Below are 11,225 nucleotides of genomic sequence, written 5' to 3' on the forward strand. Positions count from 1 at the left end.
AAAATTGATACCCTTCAATATTAGCGAAACCACAGTATGATGTGTCTATTCATTAAATCATAAGCGGAGTTCTGGGATGTAGCTTGTTTTGAAGTGATTAACGTCAATTTGTTGCTATCATTTGACTCACTGGATGAAATTTAAACTTTTAAAACCTTATTGCACATCTATAGGACAACCCCTATCATATCCCAAGATATGATGTGTATATTCATTAAATCATTAGACGAGTTCTGGGATGTAGTTTTTTTTTGGAATTATATACGTCAATTGTTTGCTATAATTTGATTCCCTGGAAAAAAATTTAAATTTTTTAAACCTTTTTCCAGATTTATAGGACAGCCCCAATCATATTCCAATAGATGATGTAGCTACTTTAAAAGTTGTAAAGGGAGTTCTGGGAATCATCCTTTTTTGCAAAAACGTCATTTTTTGTTGCCCTCCGATCCCCGTGGTAAAAATATTTCTGAGACTTGATCACACTTCAAAATAACACCCCCAATTATATTCTAAAAGATCAATCTGGCTTCTGCAAAAAATGTTGACTTTTTTAAAACCAGGTTTTTTGTAAAACAAAAACAAAAACAAACAAACAAAAAAACACGTCATTTTTATCCACCAAACCCCCAGAACAAAATTGAAAATTCTGAAACCTTATTGCGCATCTATAGGTCATCCCAAAACACACTCCAAGAGATGACTTGTCTATTGTTGAAAATGTAGGAGGAGTTCGAGGAAGAAGGTTTTTTTTGTTAAAAAATGTCATTTTTTCCAATTATTTGACCCCCAGAACTACCAGAGAATTTTTGAAACCTTTCTATAAAACAACATGACACCCCAAATCTAACTCCAAGAGCTCAGTTTGCTGATTTATCAGATGTAAGAGCAGTTTGAGAAAGTAAAACGTGACACACGGACGGACGGACAGACGGACGGACGGAAGTAACAGGGTAACAACAATATACCCTATCTTTCTTAAGAAGTGCGGGTATAATAAATGGCATTGCAATGATTTTTTATGTTAAGAAAAAAAACCCCTCATTTTATTTACAGTGTAAGGAGTTTTTTTTTTTGGAGTGATAAACGTCAATTTTTTGCCATTATTTGACTACCTGGATGAAATTAAAATTTTTAAAACCTTAATGCACATCTATGCGACAGCCCCTATCATATCCCAAGATATGATGTGTATATTCATTAAATCATAAGAGGAGTTCTGGGATGTAGTTTTTTTTTTGAGTGATAAATGTCAATTTTTTACTATTCTTTGACTCCTTGAATGAAATTTAAATTTTTAAACCTTGCTGCACATCTATAAGACAGCATATATTCAATTGAATGTATATCTATATATTCAGTTAATAAGATGTAAGAGCAGTTTGAGAAAGTAAAACGTGACAGACGGACGGGTGGACAGAATAGGGTAATAACAATATACCCTAACTTTCTGTAGAAAGTGCTGGTATAATAAGATAATAAGTACGAAGACAATGCACAATACACACACACCCACCCATATATATATATATATATATATATATATATATATATATATATATATATATATATATATATATATATATATATATATATATATATATATATATATATATATACATACTCTAATAGAAACACCAAAGGTATCTCCATTCGGACTTTTCGAAAAACCTTAAAAACAGTCTTAAAACACAAATGATCCTTTTGCAAATATTGAAATTAAACATTTTCATGTTAATTGAACAGTGTTCAAAATCAGAAATCCAGAGGAAAAATACAAAACATAAGCAGAGCAAACATGGACCAATAGGATTAGGTGCCATGGAGGAGTGAGCAGCCTCTGCTGACCGGTCACACCCACCGTGTGCAATTTGTCGTAATCGGTAATTGGGTGATTAATTAAGGTATCACAGTTACTATGAAAAACGTCAGTCAGAATGCAACCCAAATAAAGATTGTATTTACTGACAAGGTCGATGTATCGACCATAGAAAAAAAGGTGACTTTAATCCAAAAAAAAACGTTGATAGTCCTGTTTCATCAACTTCTGTGGTTTCATCAATATTCGGTGAATACCAATTTTCGTGGATTTCGTTTTTAAGTTGATCCACGAAATTAAATGTTCATTGAAATGCAATTTCTATTAACATTTTGTATTGATGGGGTCGTTGGCCACGAATTTACATATCCTTGAAACTGTGATTTTCACTTTATCCACGAAAATTGATACCCTTAAATTTTAATGAAACCACAGTAGGTTGTCAGTAACTTGCCTTGCCTTAAAAACTGTTCATCAATGAGCATGCCCTTGCTTATCGAATTAATTGAGAAACAACAACTCCATAGGCATGTGATGTAGGTATATTGCTACATAAGTAAGGAAAGTTGACAATAGAAAAATCGAAATCATTAAGTTTTATTGTTTGGTTACCACCCTTTCCAGTAAAGTATGCAGAAAGGGAAACAGATGACACAGACTCGGTGGTATCTTTTATCTTATGTTCTCTAGGAAATATCGAGTCGATGTAAATATGGAAGTAACAATAGTTAATTGATAACACGTGGTCGATGTAGATGTTGAGTTGAAGGCCACAGTGAGTGATTTATTTTTTTCACATTCAGTTTTTTTGGAGTAAATTCTGCTTCACATGATTACAAAAAAGGCCTGCTAACAATGGGGCGCAATGAGTACCCCTTGGAATCCCATATATTGTTGGTAGACCTGATTTCCAAAAACTACACATTTGTTGTCTATCAGAAACTCGAGCATCTTTTTAATATCAACTTCAGAGTTCTTGTGTGACAATTCCAAGGGTTTTAACAAAACGCAGGGGTGTTAAGAAAGCATATGGGTCTTATTTTGACTGCTATATTCAAAATCGTGGGATTGAATAACTGTTTTGAGTCAGATCAAAAACTTAGTATTATCTCTTGAAATAGATGTCAAAGCAATAAAATCGGGTACATGTAGTACATTACTGCCACATCGGTGCATTATCATGTGACAACTATAAATAGCTTACGTATATACCTTAACATAAAATGATATAGAAGGAAGAACCCCACGGTTTCGAAAATAAAATACCATACGAAGTGAAGGCAAAACATCTAAGTTTTTGTTCTCGATTATTACAATTTGCTCGGAAAACGGTATGTTGCATTAAAACAACACAAAACATAGGGTTCTATCAACCTTTTCAACTTAAGCATTGGTGAAACTATTGATAAGTCTTAAACTTGAAGATCAATATATACGTGGTAATGTTGTTTTAGTCGGATTTTTATATCGTAAACAACGACAGAAGAAAGCCTGGTCGCGAAACAAAAGCAAATTTACAAACCTCTTAGCAAATGATTGATAAAAATGACTTCTCTCCCAGTATTCTTATGTTCAATTCTTAGTAAATCACACCTAAATACTTTATCAGAGTCCCTACTTAACTTCTATTTTGAATCAGTTTACTATGTTCTCTGATCAAATTTACACGACATTCAATTTTTAGTCGTGACGTCATCAATATGTAAATCTACGTTATACAGTCTTATTTGTGAAAAAAATTTCTTCATGCAGTTTTTTTGCTCTTTGTCTTTGTTTTATTACTTAAATATTTGAATATGTACACAATAACTAAGATGTGTGATTTCACGGAATTTCATGTATCTCAAACTCTATATTCTTCCTTAACACCCCCCGCGAAAAGTGTTGCAAATGACCGATGATAAGGTGAGTAAATTTAAGTGAATAATTTTTTTTAAAAAGCAGTTATCAATGATGTTAAAAATATTTGACTTAAATTTATCGTGAGGGTTAGTTGTATAAAGTGTAGAAATGTAAGTTTTGTGAACGTAAATTTTGATGCTATTGATTTTGGCTCAAATTTTGGGATTTCAAATTTCCTTAAAGTTTGTCGGAATTCGTAATTCTTTCAGCAAATGATGTTTCAAAACAGGCAATCAATGAAAAATATAGAATTGAAAAGTCTGATACTAGCTGGCATATTGCTTATGAAGCAAAAGTTTTCATCTCCTACACTATGCCACGTTAAGTTATACAATTCAAGATCTTAAAGGACTTTTTAAAGGAATTTTCTTTGATTTTTAATTAGCGAAGCCTGACTGAGAAAAAATAAAAACAAATTGGTAATCTCCAAGTAACAATGATGTTAAAAATATATAAAACAAAAGACAGCAGTCTTCCGATTTCTCGGTATTAAAGCTAAAAAAATCGAGTCTAGTATTTTAACATAGTAGTATAGATGTCAATGTTTTGCTATTATTTGACTTACTGGATGGAATTTAATTTTTTAAAACCTTATTGTACATCTATAGGACAGCCTCTATAATATCACAATATACTCTTGTTTCATCAATATTCGTTGAATACCAATTTTCATTGATTTCGTAGTTAAGTTTATCCTTGCAATTATATATTGATTGGACTGCGACTTCTACTAATATTTTGTATTGATATGGTCATTGATATGGTCATTGACCACAAATTTACTTTAACCTTGAAACTGTGGTTTTCACTTTATCCACGAAAATTGATACCCTTGAATATTAGTGAAACCACAGTATGATGTTTCTATTCATTAAATCATAAGCGGAGTTCTGGGATGTAGCTTGTTTTGAAGTGATTAACGTCAATTTGTTGCTATTATTTGACTCACTGGATGAAATTTAAATTTTTAAAACCTTATTGCACATCTATAGGACAGCCCCTATCATATCCCAAGATATGATGTGTATATTCATTAAATCATAAGACGAGTTCTGGGATGTAGTTTATTTTTGGAATTATATACGTCAATTGTTTGCTATAATTTGATTCCCTGGAAAAAAATTTAAATTTTTTAAACCTTTTTCCAGATTTATAGGACAGCCCCAATCATATTCCAATAGATGATGTAGCTACTTTAAAAGTTGTAAAGGGAGTTCTGGGAATCATCCTTTTTTGCAAAAACGTCATTTTTTGTTGCCCTCCGATCCCCGTGGTAAAAATATTTCTGAGACTTGATCACACTTCAAAATAACACCCTCAATTATATTCTAAAAGATCAATCTGGCTTCTGCAAAAAATGTTGACGTTTTTTAAAACCAGGTTTTTTGTAAAACAAAAAACAATAACAAACAAACAAAAAAACACGTCATTTTTATCCACCAAACCCCCAGAACAAAATTGAAAATTCTGAAACCTTATTGCGCATCTATAGGTCATCCCAAAACACACTCCAAGAGATGACTTGTCTATTGTTGAAAATGTAGGAGGAGTTCGAGGAAGAAGGTTTTTTTGTTAAAAATGTCATTTTTTCCAATTATTTGACCCCCAGAACTACCAGAGAATTTTTGAAACCTTTCTATAAAACAACATGACACCCCAAATCTAACTCCAAGAGCTCAGTTTGCTGATTTATCAGATGTAAGAGCAGTTTGAGAAAGTAAAACGTGACACACGGACAGACGGACAGACGGACGGACGGAAGTAACAGGGTAACAACAATATACCCTATCTTTCTTAAGAAGTGCGGGTATAATAAATGGCATTGCAATGATTTTTTTATTTTAAGAAAAAAAAACCCTCATTTTATTTACAGTGTAAGGAGTTTTTTTTTTGGAGTGATAAACGTCAATTTTTTGCTATTATTTGACTACCTGGATGAAATTAAAATTTTTAAAACCTTAATGCACATCTATGCGACAGCCCCTATCATATCCCAAGATATGATGTGTATATTCATTAAATCATAAGAGGAGTTCTGGGATGTAGTTTTTTTTTTGAGTGATAAATGTCAATTTTTTACTATTCTTTGACTCCTTGAATGAAATTTAAATTTTTAAACCTTGCTGCACATCTATAAGACAGCATATATTCAATTGAATGTATATCTATATATTCAGTTAATAAGATGTAAGAGCAGTTTGAGAAAGTAAAACGTGACAGACGGACGGGTGGACAGAATAGGGTAATAACAATATACCCTAACTTTCTGTAGAAAGTGTGGGTATAATAAGATAATAAGTACGAAGACAATGCACAATACACACACACCCACCCATATATATATATATATATATATATATATATATATATATATATATATATATATATATATATATATATATATATATATATATATATATATATACATACTCTAATAGAAACACCAAAGGTATCTCCATTCGGACTTTTCGAAAAACCTTAAAAACAGTCTTAAAACACAAATGATCCTTTTGCAAATATTGAAATTAAACATTTTCATGTTAATTGAACAGTGTTCAAAATCAGAAATCCAGAGGAAAAATACAAAACATAAGCAGAGCAAACATGGACCAATAGGATTAGGTGCCATGGAGGAGTGAGCAGCCTCTGCTGACCGGTCACACCCACCGTGTGCAATTTGTCGTAATCGGTAATTGGGTGATTAATTATGGTATCACAGTTACTATGAAAAACGTCAGTCAGAATGCAACCCAAATGAAGATTGTATTTACTGACAAGGTCGATGTATCGACCATAGAAAAAAGGTGACTTTAATCCAAAAAAAACGTTGATAGTCCTGTTTCATCAACTTCTGTGGTTTCATCAATATTCGGTGAATACCAATTTTCGTGGATTTCGTTTTTAAGTTGATCCACGAAATTAAATGTTCATTGAAATGCAATTTCTATTAACATTTTGTATTGATGGGGTCGTTGGCCACGAATTTACATATCCTTGAAACTGTGATTTTCACTTTATCCACGAAAATTGATACCCTTAAATTTTAATGAAACCACAGTGGGTTGTCAGTAACTTGCCTTGCCTTAAAAACTGTTCACCAATGAGCATGCCCTTGCTTATCGAATTAATTGAGAAACAACAACTCCATAGGCATGTGATGTAGGTATATTGCTACATAAGTAAGGAAAGTTGACAATAGAAAAATCGAAATCATTAAGTTTTATTGTTTGGTTACCACCCTTTCCAGTAAAGTATGCAGAAAGGGAAACAGATGACACAGACTCGGTGGTATCTTTTATCTTATGTTCTCTAGGAAATATCGAGTCGATGTAAATATGGAAGTAACAATAGTTAATTGATAACACGTGGTCGATGTAGATGTTGAGTTGAAGGCCACAGTGAGTGATTTATTTTTTTCACATTCAGTTTTTTTGGAGTAAATTCTGCTTCACATGATTACAAAAAAGGCCTGCTAACAATGGGGCGCAATGAGTACCCCTTGGAATCCCATATATTGTTGGTAGACCTGATTTCCAAAAACTACACATTTGTTGTCTATCAGAAACTCGAGCATCTTTTTAATATCAACTTCAGAGTTCTTGTGTGACAATTCCAAGGGTTTTAACAAAACGCAGGGGTGTTAAGAAAGCATATGGGTCTTATTTTGACTGCTATATTCAAAATCGTGGGATTGAATAACTGTTTTGAGTCAGATCAAAAACTTAGTATTATCTCTTGAAATAGATGTCAAAGCAATAAAATCGGGTACATGTAGTACATTACTGCCACATCGGTGCATTATCACGTGACAACTATAAATAGCTTACGTATATACCTTAACATAAAATGATATAGAAGAACCCCACGGTTCGAAAATAAAATACCATACGAAGTGAAGGCAAAACATCTAAGTTTTTGTTCTCGATTATTACAATTTGCTCGGAATACGGTACGTTGCATTAAAACAACACAAAACATAGGGTTCTATCAACCTTTTCAACTTAAGCTTTGGTGAAACTATTGATAAGTCTTAAACTTGAAGATCAATATATACGTGGTAATGTTGTTTTAGTCGGATTTTTATATCGTAAACAACGACAGAAGAAAGCCTGGTCGCGAAACAAAAGCAAATTTACAAACCTCTTAGCAAATGATTGATAAAAATGACTTCTCTCCCAGTATTCTTATGTTCAATTCTTAGTAAATCACACCTAAATACTTAATCAGAGTCCCTACTTAACTTCTATTTTGAATCAGTTTACTATGTTCTCTGATCTGTATGCTTCCTTAACACCCCCCGCGAAAAGTGTTGCAAATGACCGATGATAAGGTGAGTAAATTTAAGTGAATAATTTTTTTTAAAAAGCAGGTATCAATGATGTTAAAAATATTTGACTTAAATTTATCGTGAGGGTTAGTTGTATAAAGTGTAGAAATGTAAGTTTTGTGAACGTAAATTTTGATGCTATTGATTTTGGCTCAAATTTTGGGATTTCAAATTTCCTTAAAGTTTGTCGGAATTCGTAATTCTTTCAGCAAATGATGTTTCAAAACAGGCAATCAATGAAAAATATAGAATTGAAAAGTCTGATACTAGCTGGCATATTGCTTATGAAGCAAAAGTTTTCATCTCCTACACTATGCCACGTTAAGTTATACAATTCAATTGTATTTGCTCTTTTTACAAACTGTAAACGTATTTCATTTGGCTGTGTAATCTATTTAACGTTTTGGGCGGAGTGCGGCTACCGTTTTATCAGGCAAATTGCATAAAGCAATATGTATCAGAATAGTTACATATTTGCATATGCTAAATTAAATTCAAGACAACTTATTAGGAAATAATTTTCCACCAAATAAAGTACACGGCAAATATACCGTTATAATTCTTTTATTTAACTGATTACTTAAAGCTGCATGGTCCGATTTTTTTGCTATTGCAGTATCAAATAATTTTCCATACAAACCAAATATCTTGGAAAGTTGTAGACTTTTGCCTAATTACACCAGCACAATCGGTCTCCTTTTGAAAGGAGAAAGAAATATTAAAAGTAAATAAAATAATTTCTCTTTGGGCAAACAAAAAACAAACGAATCTGCATCATTGGAACGTTTAGAAAAGGTAACCGATTGGTTTCGCCCCCACGAACAATTAGGTTTATTCAACCTGCATGTTATGCAACGATTGTAAACAAAACAATCTTCCAAATTATTAGAAAATAAAATGTATACAGGCTTCTTTTTGATTGTCAAAACAGTATGACCTTTACTTATAGCGATGCCAAAGTCATTATACAATATATCTGCCTCGATGCCAGGGGCTAATTAATACAGAGGCGAAATAACGTGGTACCCTCTTGTCTCGTTTGTTTTAAAAACAAATCTTGTGCATCATTTTTTTTCATTGAAATATGGCTTAACTGACTGGAAAAAACAACTGCAATACATTTTATTTTACACATACTTAGCATAGCCATCGGTTAAAAGCGTTCACAAAATTTGATATAAAGCCGGACCAAGCAGCTTTAACTCTCCGACTCCCCTGTTTTGTATCAAATTGTGAGAATATAAAATCGCGAGAACCAACTGTTTCGTTATTTCATATAGTTAAAAGTGTCTGAAAAAAACTCCCATATTTTTAAAATCTGAATGGGTTTCTTCTTGTAATTTTACGCGGATATGAAATCTTAACGTTTATAAATGAGTCTACAGTTCATAGTATTATTAGTTTCATTTATCCACTGCAAGTAGGATTATAAATATGACCATTGTTTGAACACAATTACTGAAAGTGAGTTTCTGTATCTTCCTCATTATCGAACCCCAAACATCCCTGTACATTGTTACTGGTTACAATTTCCGAACATTTAATATATTTTTCTTGGCTGCAATGTTATAAATACGGTTGGCTTATAAAAATCAATATTTTGCATTGCAAGAATAACCTGAGAATTTACAATATTGAAAAAACAAATGGTCGGCACAATTTTCTTTAAAACATATTTTGCTCAGGAACCAAACAAAATTTACAATGATTCTAATCAAATTTAATTTTTCTACGAACAAAGATTCAAAAGTATAAACTATAAATAACAAAATTGCCTTCCAGTGATAAGTAATTGACATAGCATTTGTGTTGATTTCTTAAATTGAATGACCTCATTTTCATTCTCTAAATGCCTAAAATATTTTAGCCATATTATCTAATTAACTATTTGCATTTCGATCCAAGTATGGTCATTTCACTTAAACAATGTGCTTATCATAAAGAAGTCCATCTAGCTTAGAAATAAGTAAAGAAGCCACATGCATTAACTTTTAGTTTTTATGAAAATTAGTAACATTTTATAGCTTTCCGTTCAAACGTTTTCCATTTTATGTATGTAAGGAGTTAGTTTGCATTGATGACCATATTGATTCACACATATTTTTCTTATTTCGTTTGTCCGTCAAATGGGCTACATGTCAAAAATGTTCTCCCTCTGAACCATTTTTGTTAGCTGACTATCCACGTGTTGCAATTTCAAATTCCATCTTCTGTCTCTCCAAATCATTCACCTTTGAAGTACAACATTTTACAATAAACACATTTTGAGTCCTTTTAATTTTCCCCAAAACACAGTCGTAATTTTGTTGCTGCTTCTGTCATATGATTGAGCATTTTATAAACGATGTACAAATTGCTTAATACACGTACCTTTTAATGCTACCTAAAGTCAATACTCAGTTAAATGTAGTGAGATATGATCATGAACTGCATACTGAAAAAGGAAGACAAGTTTAATAATTACTATTGTTCTCCTGAAATACAATTCTAAAATAAGAAATCCAAAATTCGACTTGATTTAATTGCATTCAAATTCATCTTTAAAAATAAAACATACAGGGTGTTTTCATTTTATACATAAACTTTTAAACAAACCCTTTTGAATTAGTAGCGATATGCAATATCAGCAGTTGTTTTTGTAATTGACCGAGATGTTCAAGACCCGGCCCTGTCCTCAAAAATCTCCATATTCTTCCTCTTCTGGAGGAAAGGATCATCTAATCTGATTTTTTATTTTGGTTTTCTTGAAAGATTTTCTGCCTTTACTGGTATTCCTTAAGAAATACAATTTATTTATTGAAATGTTTAAAGATTACAGTTATATATTGTGTACGTTATGTTTTAGGGACACCCGAATTGAAGCTTATTAAAATATTGGCACTACCTACAGAAGACTATTAAACAGCTTTCAATCAAATATTTGTAACCTCTTATTAAACTTTTGGTTTATTTAACATCATTAAGATCTCGGTACACGTATTCTAAAACCAGTAAGATAACCAAGCCCGATACAAGTCTCTAGCATCAGCATGACATGCTGCTAGCTGTTAACACATTTTGTCTGGGCCCTTCTCTGCTTTACATTTACAGTGTTAAATTATCATTGGATGGCTTTCCCAATCTAATATTGCAGTCACCTGAATGACAAAGATAACACTAATGGTATTTTTCAACATCCAT

At 32.1% G+C, this 11,225-nt stretch overlaps 1 pseudogene; it reads right to left on the reverse strand.

Moving 5' to 3' along the window:
• Window positions 1-11,225, reverse strand: part of LOC128170594 (uncharacterized) — a 59,243-nt pseudogene that overhangs the window by 11,523 nt on the left and 36,495 nt on the right.

Source organism: Crassostrea angulata, chromosome 2 (genome assembly GCF_025612915.1).
Source record: "Crassostrea angulata isolate pt1a10 chromosome 2, ASM2561291v2, whole genome shotgun sequence".
NCBI classification, from domain to species: Eukaryota; Metazoa; Mollusca; class Bivalvia; order Ostreida; family Ostreidae; genus Magallana; species Magallana angulata.